Source organism: Sus scrofa, unplaced genomic scaffold (genome assembly GCF_000003025.6).
Source record: "Sus scrofa isolate TJ Tabasco breed Duroc unplaced genomic scaffold, Sscrofa11.1 Contig1256, whole genome shotgun sequence".
Taxonomy (NCBI): domain Eukaryota; kingdom Metazoa; phylum Chordata; class Mammalia; order Artiodactyla; family Suidae; genus Sus; species Sus scrofa.
The window spans coordinates 22,812-41,028 of NW_018084847.1; positions in this window are offsets into that span (position 1 = coordinate 22,812).

The following is an 18,217-nucleotide window of genomic DNA, read 5'->3' on the forward strand; positions in this document are numbered from 1 at the left end:
TGTTCATAGTTGTCTCTTATAATCATTTTTATTTCTGTAACATCAGTTGTAATGTCTTCTTTTTCATTACTGATTTTACTTATTTGAATCTTCTCTCTTTTTTGTTAGTCTAGCTAAAGGTTTATCAACTTTTTTGGTCTTTTGAAATAACCACCTCAATTTCATTGATTTTTAAAGTTGTTTTTCTATTCTGTTTCTACTCTAATCCTTGTTACCTCCTTTATTCTGCTAACTTTGGGCTTAGTTTGCTCTTCTCTAATTCCTTGAAATGTAGTTAGATTATTTACTTGAGACTTTTCTTCTTCTTTTTTATTTTTATGTTTTTAGAACCACACCAGAGGCACATGGAAGTTCCTGGGCTAGGGGTTGAATCAGAGCTGCAGCTGCTGGCCTGAACCACAGCCATAGCAATACCAGATCCAAGCTGCATCTGTGACCTACACCACAGCTTATAGCAATGCCAGATTCTTAACCCACTAAGTGAGGCCAGGGATAGAACCTGCATCCTCACAGACACTGTGTTGGATTCTTAACTCACTGAGCCACAACAGGAACTCCCAATATTTTTGTGTGTGTGTGTGGTGAAATGATTTTATTCCTTTCTCATTTTCTTTTTATCTTTTCTGTAGGCATCTTCTTTGGAATTTATATAAAACATCTTATAACAATCTGTCTTAAGTTGATAACCAAGACTACTTTTAATCTTGGCACAGTTTTTAGGAATAAGGTACAACAAATAGATTTTTTAACTTTATCATTTTAACCTTCCTTTAATTACTTTAATGGCATTAACTAGAAATAGTGGATGTATATTTCATTAGCCTAATGCAACTAAATCCCAATGGTATATTTTAGAACTTGATAAAGTGATTCTGACATTCATCTGGAAGCATAAAGAGTTAGACTGTCCCAGAAGTTTTTGAAAAAATAAATGAAGGAAGATTGGCACTATTAAATACAAAGCAATAAATCTACAGTAGCAAAGCTATGTGTTACTGGCACAAGCAGGGGAGTGGAGTGGAGTGGGATGGGATAGAGTAGAACAGTATAGAATGCCCAAATCAATGTATAAGGATAATTTTTCAGTAAATATTGTTAGTATATTTGATTAATCATTTGTGGGGGAGGTAGATTCATGTATTTTACTGTGTACCAGAATAAACTCCAAAGAGATAAAAAATATTTACTTAAAAAAAAAAGAGGGAGTTCCTGTTGTGGCTCAGTGGTAATGAACCCAGCTAGTATCTGTGAGAATGCAAGTTCAATCCCTGGCCTTACTCAGTGGGTTAAGGATTTGGCATTGCCCATGAGCTGTGGTGTAGGTCACAGACACAGCTCAGATCCTGCATTGCTGTGGCTGTGGTATAAGCTAGCAGCTACAGCTCTGATTTCACCCCTAGCCTGGGAACTTCCATGTACCTGGGGTGCGGCCCGAAAAAGACCCCCCAAAAATTACTTTATTTACTTTAAGAAAGAACTAGAAGAAAATATTAAGGAATAGTATATTAGGATGAGAAGGAATCATTTAAAAAATTGTTAGATTTCACTGCTTAAAAACTAAAACTTCTGTGCATACGTAACTACTATTAAAAAAAAAAAGTAGGAGTTCCCGTCGTGGCGCAGTGGTTAACGAATCTGACTAGGAACCATGAGGTTGTGGGTTCGGTCCCTGCCCTTGCTCAGTGGGTTAACGATCCGGCGTTGCCGTGAGCTGTGGTGTAGGTTGCAGACGCGGCTCGGATCCTGCGTTGCTGTGCCTCTGGCGTAGGCCAGTGGCTACAGCTCCGATTCAACCCCTAGCCTGGGAACCTCCATATGCCGCGAGAGCGGCCCAAGAAATAGCAACAACAACAACAACAACAACAAAAGACAAAAAGACAAAAGACAAAAAAAAAAAAAAAAAAAGTAAAAGATTGAAAACAAATAGACAATTTCCAGTGTTGAAACAGCTCAAGGATTGTGTTGCTGATATAAGATGAAGGAAACCTTACAAGTCAAAGAAAAAAAATAGAAAAATAGGTAAAAATATATATATAAGCACTGTTCTCAAAAGAAGAAATAGAGTTGACCGAAAGAGAAATTGTAGAACTTGGATGGCATTCCAGGAAATGCACATTAAAGCAGCAGTGAGTCGCCATTTTCAACATTCAGCTTAATAGAGGGGGTATACATTGACACCTCATCTCTTGGTGGCAGATTGTCCATAGATATCAAGAGGCTTGACATTTTTTTTTCAAAGACTTTGGTATTTTTTCTCATGATTTTTTTCAATGAATTTTATTATATTTATAGTTGTACAACAATCATCACAACCCAATTTTATAGCATTTCCATCCCAAACCCCCAGTGCATCCCCCACCCCCCAACCTGTCTCCTTGGAAAACATAAGTTTGTCAAGGTCTGTGAGTCAGTATCTGTTCTGCAAAGAAGTTCATTCTGTCCTTTTGGCAGATTCTCCGTGTCAGTGATAGCATTTGATGTTGGTGTCTCGTTTGATAATTGCTGTGTCCATCCATGTTGCTGCAAATGCCGTTATTTCTTTCCTTTTTTTTTTTTTTTTTTTTGTCTTTTGTCTTTTGTCTTTTTGTCTTTTGTTGTTGTTGTTGTTGCTATTTCTTGGGCCGCTCCCTCGGCATATGGAGATTCCCAGGCTAGGGGTCGAATCGGAGCTGTAGCCACCGGCCTACGCCAGAGCCACAGCAACGCGGGATCCGAGCCACGTCTGCAACCTACACCACAGCTCACGGCAACGCCGGATCGTTAACCCACTGAGCAAGGGCAGGGACCGAACCCGCAACCTCATGGTTCCTAGTCGGATTCGTTAACCACTGCGCCACGACGGGAACTCCTTCTTTCCTTTTAATGGCTGAGTAATACTCCATTGTGTATATGTACCACATCTTCTTTATCCACTTCTCTGTCAATGGGCATTTAGGTTGTTTCCATATCTTGTCTATTGTATGTAGTGCTGCAATGAACATTGGAGTACATGTGTCTTTCTGAGTCATGGTTTTCTCTGGATAGATGTCCAGGAGTGGGAATTCTATTTTTAGTTTTCTGAGGAATCTCCATACTGTTTTCCACAGTGGTTGCACCAATTTAAATACCCACCAACAGTGTGATAGGGTTCCCTATTCCCCACACCCTCTCCAGCACTTATTGTTTGTAGACTTTTGGATGATGGCTATTCTGGCTGGTGTAAGGCGGTACCTCATAGTGGTTTTGATTTGCGTTTCTCTAGTGGTGAGTGATGTTGAACACCTTTTCACGTGTTTTTTGGTCATCCGTATGTCTTCTTTGGAGAATTGTCTGTTTAGATCTTGTGCCCATTTTTTGATGGGGTTGTTTGTTTTTTTGTTTGTTTTTGGTATTGAGCTGTAGGAGCTATTTATAAATTTTGGAGAGTAATCCCTTGTCAGTTGCTTCATTTGCAAATATTTTCTCCCCTTCTGTGGATTGTCTTTTTGTTTTGTTTAGAGAGTTTCCTTTGCTGTGCAGAAACTTGTAAGTTTAACTAAAAGTCCCATTTGCATATTTTTGTTTTTATTGACATTACTCTAGGAGATGAATCTGAGAAGATATTGCTGTGGTTTATGTCAGAGAGTGTTTGATCCAAGGAGAAACACCCCAAGACTTTGGTCTTTGAAAAGCAATTACCCTTCTAGGAATTTCTTCCTAGAGTCTATATCAAATGTGCCAATAAAATTATGTATACTATGCTTACTGCACTATTATTTTTGATGTTTTCATTTTTTCTTATTTTAATGCACAATATGCAATATACAATTATTATTTTAATACTGATAACAAAAGCCAAAGGATACTAAAGGAAATAGAGTGAAAAGTCATTCTCCCTCCCTTCTGGTGTGTCTTCCTTTTCTCTCCCATGGGGTAACCAGTTATTTATAAATCCTTCTAGATATGCTCTTTGTACATAGAAGAATATGAACATGCTTGTGTTTTTAATTTTGTTAATTTATTTGATTGTGTATCTAAAGGTTAATGGTAGCACTCTGTAACATTCCATTTGTACCTTGCTTTTCTCATTTAATATATCTCAGAGTGTGCTCCCTTATCTGTAGGCAAAATAGTGTGGAAATTAAACTCTTGTCTACTTGGGTTTGAATAAAGTCTACTGCTTAGTAGCTGTGTTATCTTGGGCAAGTTTCTCAACCTCTCTGGGCCTTAGTTTCCTCATCTATAAAATGAATATGATAATAGTTCTTACTTCATAAGTTTCCTGAAAGGATTACATGAGTCAGTGTATGTAAAGTACATAGAACAATGCCTTGGTGAATCTTGTTTAAGTGTTAACTACTGTCAGTGCACTTGGAGCTGTAGTCTTCTTTTAATAGCTGTATAATATCCCACAGGGGATATATATTTTGTCCCACATTGATGAACAACTGACTTGTTCCCAGCACAGTAGTTGCAAAGGAATTACAATATTTGTTATGATACATTTTTAAGTCTTTTTTTTATTTGTTTGTCTGTTTATGGCTGTGCCCATGGCATATGGAGGTTCCCAGACTAGGGGTCAAATTAGAGCTGTAGCCTCTGGCCTATGCCACAGCCAAAGCAACGTCAGCTGAGCTGCATCTGCGACCTATACCACAGCCCACAGCAAAGCAGGATCCTTAACCCACTGAGTGAGGCCAGGGCTTGAACCTGCGTCCTCATGGATGCTATCAGGTTTGTTTCCGCTGAGCCACGATGGGAATTCCTATTGTGACACGTTTTTAAGGGAAACAACATAAATGTCCAGAGTTAGTTTACTGTAGAGCACAGTACACATCCATACAGTGGAATACAGTACAGCCAATCAAAATTAAGATTATAGAAGGATATCTGATGAAATCTAAAAATGTTCATAGTGGAACAACTCATAGTGGCTTCAGCTAATAGGGCTGCAGGAGTATCATTGGTTATTTTAGAGTTTTCAGTAGTGTGGTATTTGGAGTGAATGCGGGGATGGCACAAGGCCTCATATTCAGAGTTAGAGTTTCTCCCTGGAAATAAGACTCAAACCTGCAAAGTGCTAGGGAGATGCAGGAATGGGTGGTGGGAAGGCCGGACGCCCTCCAGTCAGGCTGCTCTGGCCTTGACCCCCAGCGCCCTCACTGCGCAGTATGCTCTTGAGTCTTGGTTTTCTTCCAGTGAAGGCCAGAGGTGATTTATGTCAAGGGCCTCCTACAACAAGGCTCTCAGCTAACATGGGCTATTATGAACCCACTGTGAACCTGGTGGGGGTGGGGGGGACAACCTCCCACCATCTCAGGAGGATGAGAATAGAATTTCTCCTGCCCAGTTTTTAGCCCTCAGCCCTTACGGGTTCTTCCCCTTTACCTCACTGGCTGAAAGAACCACTGCCAGTTACAGCTTGCAGCAGAGAAAGAGCTGCCCAAGGTGTATTTCTTTCAGAGTGTTGGGTGCAATTCCCTGGGCAAATCTATGACTCAGAAATAGACTAGGGACTGACTGAACATCTCTAGAAGGTAACTAAGTCCTTCTTCTAGGAGAAAAGGAAGTTTGGATTCTCACAACCACATCTGCTTTTGAACTCTGTGAGGTCTGTGCCCTGGCCTCTCTCCGCCCCCCCAAACTCCCTCCCCCCCTTTTTAATCAAACAGAGCAAAGTTGTGTTTGTTGACAACTCTTTCGGGGTGGGAAAGGAATGTAATGTATGCATAGACTGCCCAGAATTTCCTGTTAGACACCCATTCCAGACCACGGCCCTGGGATGCATGCCAGAGATTGCAGCGCAGTTCTGCAAGAGAAGAAATGGTGTATTCACTTAAATGAGGATCTGCTCGCCTCCCGTTTAAAAAAAAAAAAAAAAAAAAAAGGTGTTTAGCATTTTATGTAGTAATGTAGGTTGTGAATTCGCTACATGGTCTCTTCAGGCTTGTAATATGCCATGACATCCCCACATGTGAAGAAATAGCCTTACTTTGAGAAACTGCTGTTTTGCAGGCACAACAGTGTCGGTGTCCACATATTTTTGTTTTGTTTCATTTTGGTTTTTTTTTTGTTGTTTTTTTTTTTTTGGCTGTGCCCATGGCATGCAGAAGGGCCTGGGCCAGGGATCGAACCCGAGCCACAGCAGTGACAACACTAGATGTTTAACTGCTAGGCCACCAGGGAACTCCAGTGTCCACATATTTTAATATTCTGCTGTAAACATGTGGACTGCACAAATCTGCTACACAGTATCTTTCTCAGTTCTGCTCTTGTGACAGAAAAGAAGCTGGTTCTGAGGTTTTAATGCTTTGACACATTAGCAGGAGACTTTGTATGTGAAATCAGTTTTCCTCTAGATATTGTCTTATTCTGGATTTGGTGGTCAGGAACTTATACCAACACATAGGCTGGCTTGGCAGTGTGAAAATGAAAGGTCACCTTTGTCCTCTGTAGCTGCTGAAATGCAGTTTCTTCACTTAGGGAGAAACTTGAATGACGGGGTGGATTCATAGTCAGTAGCAAACATTTCCACCTATGTTTCAGCTGCTTTTGTCTTGACCCTGAACTACTCCTTTGATGGTATAGTGTGTGGGGCACTGGGAGTTCAAGGACAGATCACAGATAAAGACAGGTGGGTGGGGTGCTTGCAGAGGAGAGTGTGCAAAGCTCTGAACTGGGGTAGACCCAGAGATTGTCGTGATTGTCGTGCTGCAGTCAGGGGTTCAGGGAAGTTCATAAGCCTCTCCACATCTGGAATCTAAACCATGTCCCAATCAAGAATTACTGTAAAAGGTCAGCAGTTATGTGGCCTGGGCAGCTGTCACACTAATTAGGGAACACTGGCTTTTGGGGTCAACATTTCACTTTCTGGGTATAGAAGGGAACCAGTCAGCTCTCCAGGCAGTAGGAGAGAATGATTAGAAAGGCCTCCCTCGGAGTTCCCGTCATGGCTCAGTGGTTAACGAATCCGACTAGGAACCTTGAGGTTGCAGGTTCGGTCCCTGCCCTTGCTCAGTGGGTTAAGGATCTGGCATTGCCGTGAGCTGTGGTGTAGGTCACAGACGCAGCTCGTATCCCAAGTTGCTGTGGCTGTGGTGTAGGCTGGCAGCTACAGCTGCTATTTGACTCCGAGCCTGGGAACTTCCAGATGTTGCAGCTGTGGCCCTAAAAAAAAAAAAAAGGAAAAAGAAAAAAGAAATGCCTCCCTCTCAGACCATCATACCACCCAGTGGTGGGTTCAGAGATACCTTCCATCTGTTGACATAAACAAGTCCTCTCCTCCCACTGAGGGACCAAACCCCAACATCAGCCTTGGTGGACTTTCCCCTGGACAGTCCATGTTTTTAATTACAGCACTTTATTTCTAACCATGTTTCAATAAGATTTCCTCGAAAAAGCCCAAATCCTGGGGTTTATTTTAAGCTTCTCATGTGGAGCTGCTTCTTATTTGTTTGTTTACTTTCTAACATTATTATTATTAGACAAAGAAACCTTCACTAGCTAGGAGGTAGAGTTTTAAAGAGCTCCTTCAAGTCCTAAGTTTAGAATTCACATAACCAAAACCAAAATGGGTCTGCCTACGTGTTTTCTCATAAAGCCAAGCTGTTTTTGTGAGGATGGTTATCTGAATACAAGCTAGCTTCTGTTCCCAGTGAGACACTGCACTGGACCTAAACCAGTCATAAGCTTTTATTGCTATGCCTTAAGCTGCTGGTAGATTTTCTCTCTTACACAAACATACCTGTTATTGCTGCCTCCACACAACAATCCTGTGGGGGTAGATGTTATGGTTCCCACATTGCTGATGTGGCTTGGGTAGATGAATTCACTGGCTAACAAATGTCAGGACTGAGACTTGAACCCAGATGTATTCTCAAGCCCACCCCTCTTTTTTTAAGAGCCACACCTGTGGCATATGGAAGTTCCCAGGCTAGGGGTTGAATTGGAGCTGCAGCAAGATGTACACTGCAGCTTGTGGCAACACCGGATCTTTAACCCACGAGGAAGGCCAGGGCTTGAATCTACTTCTGATGCCGGTTCCCTCCCCACTGAGCCACAACGGGAACTCCTCCATTTTCTTTTCGTGTAACTTGCATTGAAAGTCGCTTTTTGGAAGTTCCCTTGTGGCTCAGCAGGTTGAGGATCCAGCATCATCACTGCTTGTGGCATGAGTTCAACCCCTGGCCCAGGAACATCCACAAGCTGTAGGTGCAGCCAAAAATAAATAAATAAATAAAGCCAGTTTTTATTTATTTATTTATTTATTTTGTCTTTTTCCATTTCTTGGGCCACTCCCTCAGCATATGGAAGTTCCCAGGCTAGGGGTCCAATCGGAGCTGTAGCTGCCGGCCTACGTCAGAGCCACAGCAACGTGGGATCCCAGCCGCATCTGTGACCTACTCCACAGCTCACAGTAATGCCAGATCCTTAACCCTCTGAGCGAGGCCAGGGATTGAACCTGAAACTTCATGGTTCCTAGTCGGATTCGTTAACCACTGCGCCACGACGGGAACTCCAGCAAGTTTTTAAATAAGAAATTCCATTGTAGGCCCTTTACACAAGCATCCACGTCTGTGATTTACAAATATCCTGGAAATCTTCGATGCAGATTGAGAGCATGCATTAGTCATAATTTAAAATTTAAACTCAGTTTCAGCCGTACAAGTCAAACCACGGCATTTGTACTGCAGATCTGCCCGGTGCTCTCCCGGTGCCCATAGGATGAAATCCACACTCATCACCAAGGTTTACAAGGTCCCTGCTGTCATCACCCCCATCTCATACTCCTCACCACTTTGATTTCTCAACTCTGTCATGTTCCCTCTCACTTCAGGCCTTTTACACGTTGCTGTTTCCCTCCTTTCTGCCCTCCAATGATTTTATAAAATTGTCAGCCCTGCTTAGAAGACAATTCTCCTACAAAGTCACTCCCCCCACCCCCCGACAAGTCTGGACTGTGTGCCCTTCTCTGGGCCCCAGCAGTGCCCTGTGCTGCCCCATCACAGCAGGATGCATACTGTATCAGGATCCTCATTCAAGGGTCTCTCCTGCTGGGTATGCGTGTCTTTTGTGAATCATCAGTGTTTCTACGCTGCTGAGCCTAGGAGCCCACGTTTTCGGGGATAATCCTTTCCAATGCAAATAACACAACCTCAATACATGCTGGCTTAAAAGGAAAAGGGGATTTATTTTCTTATATAGATGAAAATTCCAGGAAGGTCCAGTTTATTGAAACCAAGTCCCCAGAGCCCTGCCCTTCTCCTTGTCTCAGCTACTTTTTCCTCAGTTTCAGCTCATGTGTTCAGGAAAGTGCTTCTCACTTGGTGGCCATGATGGCCCCTGGTGGCTCCAGGCTTACGTCCTGCCAGCTTAGCAAACCAGCAAAAAGAGAACAGTTCTAACAATAGTGTAGCTGAATCCGGGGACAGGCTTTCCTTGGCCCAGATGGGTCGTGCACCAACCCCTGAGCCAGTCGTGTGCCTCTGATTGGACAGGTTTTGGGAATGGACTGGAAGTTGGTGGGGTGAGAGTGGTGGAACTTTGATGGGAAAGAAGGGTCATGGATTCTGGGGGCAGACAGGGCAGATGTCTCCTGTGCTCCCTGTCAGCAGCTGGTGCTTTGAAGATACTGGTTCTAACCTGGGCCAGCCCTCTGCCCAGAGAGGCCAGGAAGGTATTTGAGAGGCTTCCTGTCTCTCCTTAGGATTAAAGACTCAAGGAAGGCAACCATCTATGCATCCGGTGTCACCCACCCCATCCATAGGCTCTCTCTCAGCCCCTCTTTTTCTCTGCCAGAGGATGGGAGGTCCCCGGCCCTTGGAGGAGAAAGAGGGGGATGTGTAGGAGTGGGAAGCAGGGTCCTTATCTGCTGGGCTTCAATAACACCAAGTCCAGGGGCCTCAAGAGAAGCATTAGTTCCCAAGAGGAATCCAGAAAACAGCCATGTGCCTGTTTGTCCTCAAGTGTCACACACGCCATGGGCATGGCAGAGGCCCACACCCCACATCTCCAATTCTTGACAGCCTTCCCCAGGGATTTCTGCCCCACCCAGGACTGCTCAGAGCGATGGAGAAACTTAAGTCTTAGGGTCACCCCATCTGACCCTGCCAGGGTTCTCCCCTTCCTTCCCTGTGGATTTCCAATTCTGTGGGCCAACAGTCTGTGTGAGATGAAGGGCGGCCACTGGGACCAGCCGTGAGTGTGTCTTCATTAGCAGGACTAAGGAAGAGAAGAGGATAGTCCTTCTGACAGGCCTGCACTCCCAGAGCCTGGGGGAAATGGTGGCATATAACAGCCCAATAGGAGAGCCTGCAGGAGACTTGATGGGTCTGTTGGCCTCCTTGCATGGTCCTCATGGGTCCTCCACACACGGAACGTGCTCCTTTTTGATGCACAGCTTGGGGCGAGGAGCCCCTGGGTCCAGAGCTCAGCAGACGGGAGTTGAGGAAGTGGGTGGGAGAGAGTAGGTGCTTCCTCCCCTTGACTTGAAAGCATTTTCTTTTTCTCAGGGAAAGCAGGTCAACAGCCCCCAATAGCATTTATCTGGACACTTACCCCTCTCCCTTTTCTTTCCTCATCTCTACCTCTCTATAGTTTTTAGAGCAATTGAGTAGAGTCACTTCTGAAATTTTTCTAGTTTTCCTTTCTAAATGACAATTTAAGTAACCAGGATCTGTTATAGTAAGTTATGCCTCCTAGTTGTCAGATGCCAGGGAACAGACTGTATCCACAGAATCCAGCCTATGAGCCATGCTTTACCTAGAGAACCCCAGTTCCTTTATAGAGCAAATGCTTTTAAGAGACTAATAATGGTAGTAATAAGAGTTAACGTTTATGAAAAGCTTGTTCTGTGCCAGGCAGTGTTCTCAGTATTTTTTAAGAACTCATTAAATTGTCACAACAAGCCTATTGTCCCCATTATTCACATAAGGAGAAATCATGTCACTTAAGAAATCACGTCACTTAAGTCCCAACCATTTGCTGGTTGAGCCTACACCTAGGAAGGTGACTTCGGGGGCCACACTCAGATCCATCAAACATTCTCCTCACCTCTTGGGCTTCATTGAAGTAGATCATGTCATTATATGGGACACAAAATTGGCAACAAGGAAACAAGTTCCACCACTGTTGTTCTCCAGGCCCCAGGATAATGAGGGCCCCAGCTGGGATCAGACCAGGACAAGGGCTTGTGAGGACAGACTTAGGGGCTGCTAAGGATACCCACGCCAACAACTTAATGAGAGGGAGGAGGATCGATGCTTAGACTAGGAGATTGGGGCCCTGAGTTAAGAGGGGACATGCTGGCTGAGCGGCTCCTAGGAGGCATCCAGGGGCCATGTCAGTCCAGCAGGCAGGCGGATGAATTGGTAGTTGGAAGAGAGGAATGGGAGTTCCGTGGCTGATCCCTTCCACTGGCTGGAGTGGGCTTCCTCCAAAAGGTAGATTTTGAACCAACCCCTAAAGAACAGGGATATTCTGAGAAGTGAGGAGAGGAGCAGAGGAAGAAGGGGAAGTAGGATGTCAGTATGATGAGGAGTCTACCATGAGAAAACCGGAAGTGAGGGGGCAGGTGCAGGTGTGATAGGAGGGGGGGATGATCAAGGGAAAGCAACAGAAACCTTTGGAATGATTTTCAATGACGTCTTCCTCCTTAATCTGATTAAAAATGAAAATTTTTTATGAAAAATAGATTTACAATGCTGTGTTAGTTTTAGGTGTACAGCAAAGTGATTCAGATATATATATATATGAAATAATATGAAATATAAATAATATAAAAGATTCTTTTTCAGATTATTTTCCATTATGGGTTATTACAAGATAGTGAATGTAGTTCCCAGTGTGCTATACAATAGGTCCTTGTTTATTTTATGTATAATAGTATGTATCTGCTAATCCCAAACTCCTAATTTATCCCTCCCCCCTTTCCCCTTTCGTAACCATAAGTTTGTTTTCTATGTCTGTGAGTCTGTTTCTGTTTTGTAAATAAGTCCATTTTAGATTCCACATATGAGATATCATATGGTATTTGCCTTTCTCTTTCTAACTTCACTTAGTGTGATAATCTCTAGTTGCATCCGTGTTGCTGCAAATGGCATTATTTCATTCTTTTTTATGGCTGAATAGTATTCCATTGTATCTATGCACCACATCATCTGTTGATGGACTTCTTTTTATCTTTTAATTTTTTGGCCATTCCTGCAGCTACAAAAGTTCCCAGGCTAGGGATCAAACCCACACCACAGCAGTGACTCAAGCCACTGTGTTGACAACGCTGTATCCTTAACCCACTGCACCACAAAAGAACCCCCTCACTGGACATTTAGGTTGCTTCCATGTCTTGGTTATTTTAAATAGTGCTGCTGTGAACATTAGGGTGCATGTATCTTTTCGAACTATGGTTTTTTTCAGGTATATGCCCAGCAGTGGGATTGCTGGGATATGGCAATTCTGTTTTTAGTTTTTTGGGGAACCTCCATACTGTTTTCCATAGTGGCTGCACCAGTTTACATTCCCACCAACAGTGTAAGAGGGTTTCCTTTTCTCCACAACCTCTCCAGTATTTATTATTTGTAGGCTTTTTAATGATGGCCATTCTTTTTTTTTTTTTTTTTTTTTTTTTTAATTTTATTTTCCCACTGTACAGCAAGGGGGTCAGGTTATCCTTACATGTATACATTACAATTACAGTTTTTCCCCCACCATTTCTTCTGTTGCAACATGAGTATCTAGACATAGTTCTCAATGCTATTCAGCGGGATCTCCTTGTAAATCTATTCTAAGTTGTGTCTGATAAGCCCAAGCTCCCGATCCCTCCCACTCCCTCCCCCTCCCATCAGGCAACCACAAGTCTCTTCTCCAAGTCCATGATTGATTTTCTTTTCTGAGGAGATGTTCATTTGTGCTGGATATTAGATTCCAGTTATAAGTGATGTCATATGGTATTTGTCTTTGTCTTTCTGGCTCATTTCACTCAGGATGAGATTCTCTAGTTCCATCCATGTTGCTGCAAATGGCATTATGTCATCCTTTTTTATGGCTGAGTAGTATTCCATCGTGTATATATACCACATCTTCCGAATCCAATCCTCTGTCGATGGACATTTGGATTGTTTCCATGTCCTGGCTATTGTGAATAGTGCTGCAATGAACATGCGGGTGCATGTGTCTCTTTTAAGTAGAGCTTTGTCCGGATAGATGCCCAAGAGTGGGATTGCGGGGTCATATGGAAGTTCTATGTATAGATTTCTAAGGTATCTCCAAACTGTTCTCCATAGTGGCTGTACCAGTTTACATTCCCACCAACAGTGCAGGAGGGTTCCCTTTTCTCCACAGCCCCTCCAGCACTTGTTATTTGTGGATTTATTAATGATGGCCATTCTGACTGGTGTGAGGTGGTATCTCATGGTAGTTTTGATTTGCATTTCTCTTATAATCAGCGATGTTGAGCATTTTTTCATGTGTTTGTTGGCCATCTGTATATCTTCCTTGGAGAAATGTCTACTCAGGTCTTTTGCCCATTTTTCCATTGATTGATTGGTTTTTTTGCTGTTGAGTTGTATAAGTTGCTTGTATATTCTAGAGATTAAGCCCTTGTCAGTTGCATCATTTGAAACTATTTTCTCCCATTCTGTAAGTTGTCTTTTTGTTTTCTTTTGGGTTTCCTTTGCTGTGCAAAAGCTTTTCAGTTTGATGAGGTCCCATGGGTTTATTTTTGCTCTAATTTCTATTGCTTTGGGAGACTGACCTGAGAAAATATTCATGAGGTTGATGTCAGAGAGTGTTTTGCCTATGTTTTCTTCTAGGAGTTTGATGGTGTCCTGTCGTATATTTAAGTCTTTCAGCCATTTGGAGTTTATTTTTGTGCATGGTGTGAGGGTGTGTTCTAGTTTCATTGCTTTGCATACAGCTGTCCAGGTTTCCCAGCAATGCTTGCTGAATAGACTTTCCTTTTCCCATTTGATGTTCTTGCCTCCCTTGTCAAAGATTAATTGACCATAGGTGTCAGGGTTAATTTCCAGATTCTCTATTCTGTTCCATTGGTCTGTCTGTCTGTTTTGATACCAGTACCACACTGTTTTGATGACTGTGGCTTTGTAGTATTTCTTGAAGTCTGGGAGAGTGATGCCTCCTGCTTGGTTTTTGTTTCTCAGGATTGCTTTGGCGATTCTCGGTCTTTTGTGGTTCCATATAAATGTTTGGATTGTTTGTTCTAGTTCTGTGAAAAATGTCCTGGGTAATTTGATAGGGATTGCATTGAATCTGTAGATTGCTTTGGGTAGGATGGCCATTTTCACAATATTGATTTTTCCAATCCAGGAACATGGAATATCTTTCCATTTTTTTACATCTTCTTTGATTTCTTTGATTAAGGTTTTATAGTTCTCGGCATATAGGTCCTTTACCTCTTTGGTTAGGTGTATTCCGAGGTATTTGATTTTGTGAGGTACAATTTTAAAAGGTATCGTATTTTTGTATTCCTTTTCTAATGCTTCATTGCTGGTATACAGAAATGCAACTGACTTCTGAATGTTAATCTTATATCCTGCCACTTTGCTGAATTTATTAATCAGTTCAAGGAGTTTTGGGGTTGAGTCCTTAGGGTTTTCTAGGTATAGAATCATGTCATCTGCATACAGTGACAGTTTGATCTCTTCTTTTCCTATATGGATGCCTTTGATTTCTTTTGTTTGTCTAATTGCTGTGGCTAAGACTTCCAAAACTATGTTGAAGAGCAGTGGTGAGAGTGGGCATCCCTGTCTTGTTCCAGATTTGAGTGAGAAGGCTTTCAGTTTTTCCCCATTGAGGATTATAATGATGGCCATTCTGACTGGTGTGGGGTGATTCTTCATTGTGATTTTGATCTGGATTTCTCTAATAATTAGCCATATCAAGCATTTTTTATGTGTCTGTTGGTCATCTCTAAGTCTTCTTTGGAGAAATATCTGTTTAGGCCTTTTGCCCACTTTTGATTGGGTTTTTGTTGTTGTTATTGAATTGTATGACCTGTTGGTATATTTTGGAAAGTAAACTCTTATCAGTTGCATCATTTGCAACTGTTTTCTCCTAGTCCATAGATTGTCTTTTCGTATCGCATTGTTTATGATTTCCTTTGCTCTGCAAAAGCTTATAAGTTTGATTAGATCCTATTTGTTTATTTTTGCTTTTATTTCTGTTGTATTGAGAGACCAACCTAAAAAAATGCTGACGTAAGTTTTATGTCAGAGAATGTTTTGTGTATGTTCTCTTGTAGGAATTTATGGTGTCATGTCTTATATTTAAGTCTTTAAGCTAAAAAATGGAAACCTGGAGTTCCCATCGTGGCGTAGTGGTTAACGAATCCGACTAGGAACCATGAGGTTGCGGGTTCGACCCCTGGCCTTGCTCAGTGGGTTAAGGATCCGGCGTTGTCGTGAGCTGTGGTGTAGGTTGCAGACACGGCTCAGATCCCGAGTTGCTGTGGCTCTGGCGTAAACCGGCGGCTACAGTTCCAATTGGACCCTTAGCCTGGGAACCTCCATATGCCGCAGGAGCGGCCCAAGAAATGGCAAAAAGACCAAAAAAAAAAAGGAAATCTTTGAGAAATGTTTTCGACTGGTGTTCAAAGTGGTTAATTCCCTCCTTTACTCTTTTAACATATGCTCCAAACCAGTGTAACCAGAAGATATGTGCATTAAACTGTCTTTAATATCCAATTCTGATAAAGACCTTCTTGCTGGCTACCTGGGCCACCAAGAGACCTCTCATGTTATCTGAGAAGGGACCTTCAAAGGAGCAAGTGAGGGCAGGTGGTGAGAGGCCAAGTCTTGATTAAGAACAGAGAGGGAGCAGGACGGCGTTTACCTCCTGCAAGACTTATGACACTGCTGTTGCCTGTTTTTTGCTTCACAGACATAGAGTAGAAAACAAAGGAGTAAGCCTAGGGTTTAGGTGTAGGAGTAGGATATGGTTTCTCCTCAGCTTAACAAAGTTGCTGAAAGAAAGCTTAACAAGGCTGTGTTCTTACCCCATTGTTAGAGTAAAATGTAATTACCATAAAGCATTTAGAAAATACAGAAGGAAGAGCTGTAAATACCCAGTGTCTGACAAGTACTTTTAACATTGTGACATATTTTTGCCCATCTTTTCTCTATTATAATCTTTCCATTTGTTTTGCACAATTATGAGCAAGTCAGAGATACAATTATTTATCTAGCATTTTTGATCTATGATAAACATTTGGCCATTAAAATATAGATTTCGACTCCATACATCAACTGAAACCGTTTTACTAGAAGATGGTAAGTGAATCAAAGGCCTTTTGTATTCTAACTGGCAGAGAGGCAGCAGCTGGGGTGGGAGGCAGCAGGGTCCAGAGACCCAGACAGCCCCACCTTGACCTTGCAGGAACAGCGAGTGCCATGGGTGGGGTGAGGCTCAGGCTGGCCCTGTGGACATCCACCCATCTCCCTGGCTAGCCTGAGCACCAGCCCAGTCCAAGGGTAATTAGGAAACTAGAAAGCCCCAACTGCCTTGAGATTCCTACAGGCCCTAGTACTAACCTAATTTAGCAGGAAGATGCCTGGACATGAGACCACCTGGGCTCCTTCACCTCTTCCTACAGAGAGGGCAGAACTGAGTGAGCTGCCTTTTCCCAGTCGGGGGTGACAGCATCCCAAGCAACTGGAACAAATAGTGAGCCCCCAGCCCTATTAGTGGCTGCTACACTCCAAGTGATCTTATGGTGTCAATCATAAATACTTCCAGGGTCAGGAATATTTTTTTAAGCATATAAGTTAACTCGTTGGAGTTCCCATCGTGGCTCAGCAGAAACGAATCTGACTAGTATTTATGAGGACACAGGTTCGATCCCTGACTTCGCTCAGTGGGTTAAAGATCTGGTGTTGCCGTGAGGTATAGGTCACAGATGTGCCTCGGATCTGGTGTGGCTGTGGCTATGGCGTAGGCCGGTGGCTTTAGCTCCAATTAGACCCCTAGCCTGGAAATCTTCATATGCAATGGGTGTGGCCCTAAAAAGGCCAAAAAAAGAAATTAACTTATTTGTTAGTTAGTTAATTATGGGAAAGATTTACATGATCTGGGAGAGTACATTTTGCAGGCCTTTTTATTGCCCAGCCTGGGGGTTGACTGCTCAGTGTCTCCGAGACATGAACAAACAACTTGTTTACTTGCAGAGAAATGTGCTCTCAGGCAAGGAAGACACAGTTTTTTCTTCCTCTGACTAAACTGTTTGAGTGAGGGATAAAAACTGAAACACCCAAAGTAACACCAAGCGGGTTAACCATTTGTTTATATTAAATATGAGTTTATTGGCTGCACTTTTCTCCCCACTTGGCATGTTTCCCCCTTAATCTGACCTGAGTTGTTTTAGACTTGTCTTCTGCGTGGTGCATGGGGAAAGCACGCACTCTGGACACGGGCCCACTTGGGTTCAGATCCTGGCACACACAATTACTAGCTGTATTTTCTTGGCAGTAAAATGGAAGCAGTAACACCTATCTCCTTGGGTAGCTCTGAGGATTCTGTGAAATGAGGACTGTAAAGTTCTAGAACCCAGAGGGAAGGCCTCAGGTTACAGGGATCATCATGGCTTGCACCCCTGCTGCGTGGGAGGCCTCTGTGTCTGGTGGTCCCCGTGGCCTGGTCTGGCCTGGTGTGTGGGGCCTGAAGTGAGGAGATAGTTGCCCTGTGCCACGCACCTGCAGATTCACAAAGGGAAAAAAAAAAAGCCAGCTTTTCCAGGGATTCGTGGGTCTAAAGCTCATCTTTAGTGAATGGGGAACTTTAATTCACTTGAATTCCGTTAACTGGACCATTTGCTTAAACCCAGGGGAGAGACCATCCATGCCTGTGGAATGCTGGCAAAACAACCTTTTAGGACTTTTTCAGAACTTCTATCTGAAGGCATTTGGTTTTGCTGCAGGCAGAGGAGTACCCCAAGATTCTCCGCAAAGGTTTTGTGATCTTTTGAGAGAGTGGATGCTATACAGATCACACAAGTGTATAGAAAGGAACTGTGCCAGAAACGCTTTGTGGGAGAGAGAGACTCTAACAGTTATCATGTGGACTTAACAATTTCCTACAGTGATGATTCCCATGCATCCCAGGCATGGTACCTCTCCTCAGTGCTGCTGACCCACCCAGACGTGGTATGTGGTGGGACAGCCCTGGCTGCATTCCCAGGCAAAATGCTCCTGCACCTTCAAGTTGTTAGTCCCCTCCCCTGAGGTGTGTTTCTCATCTGTACTAATTTTTG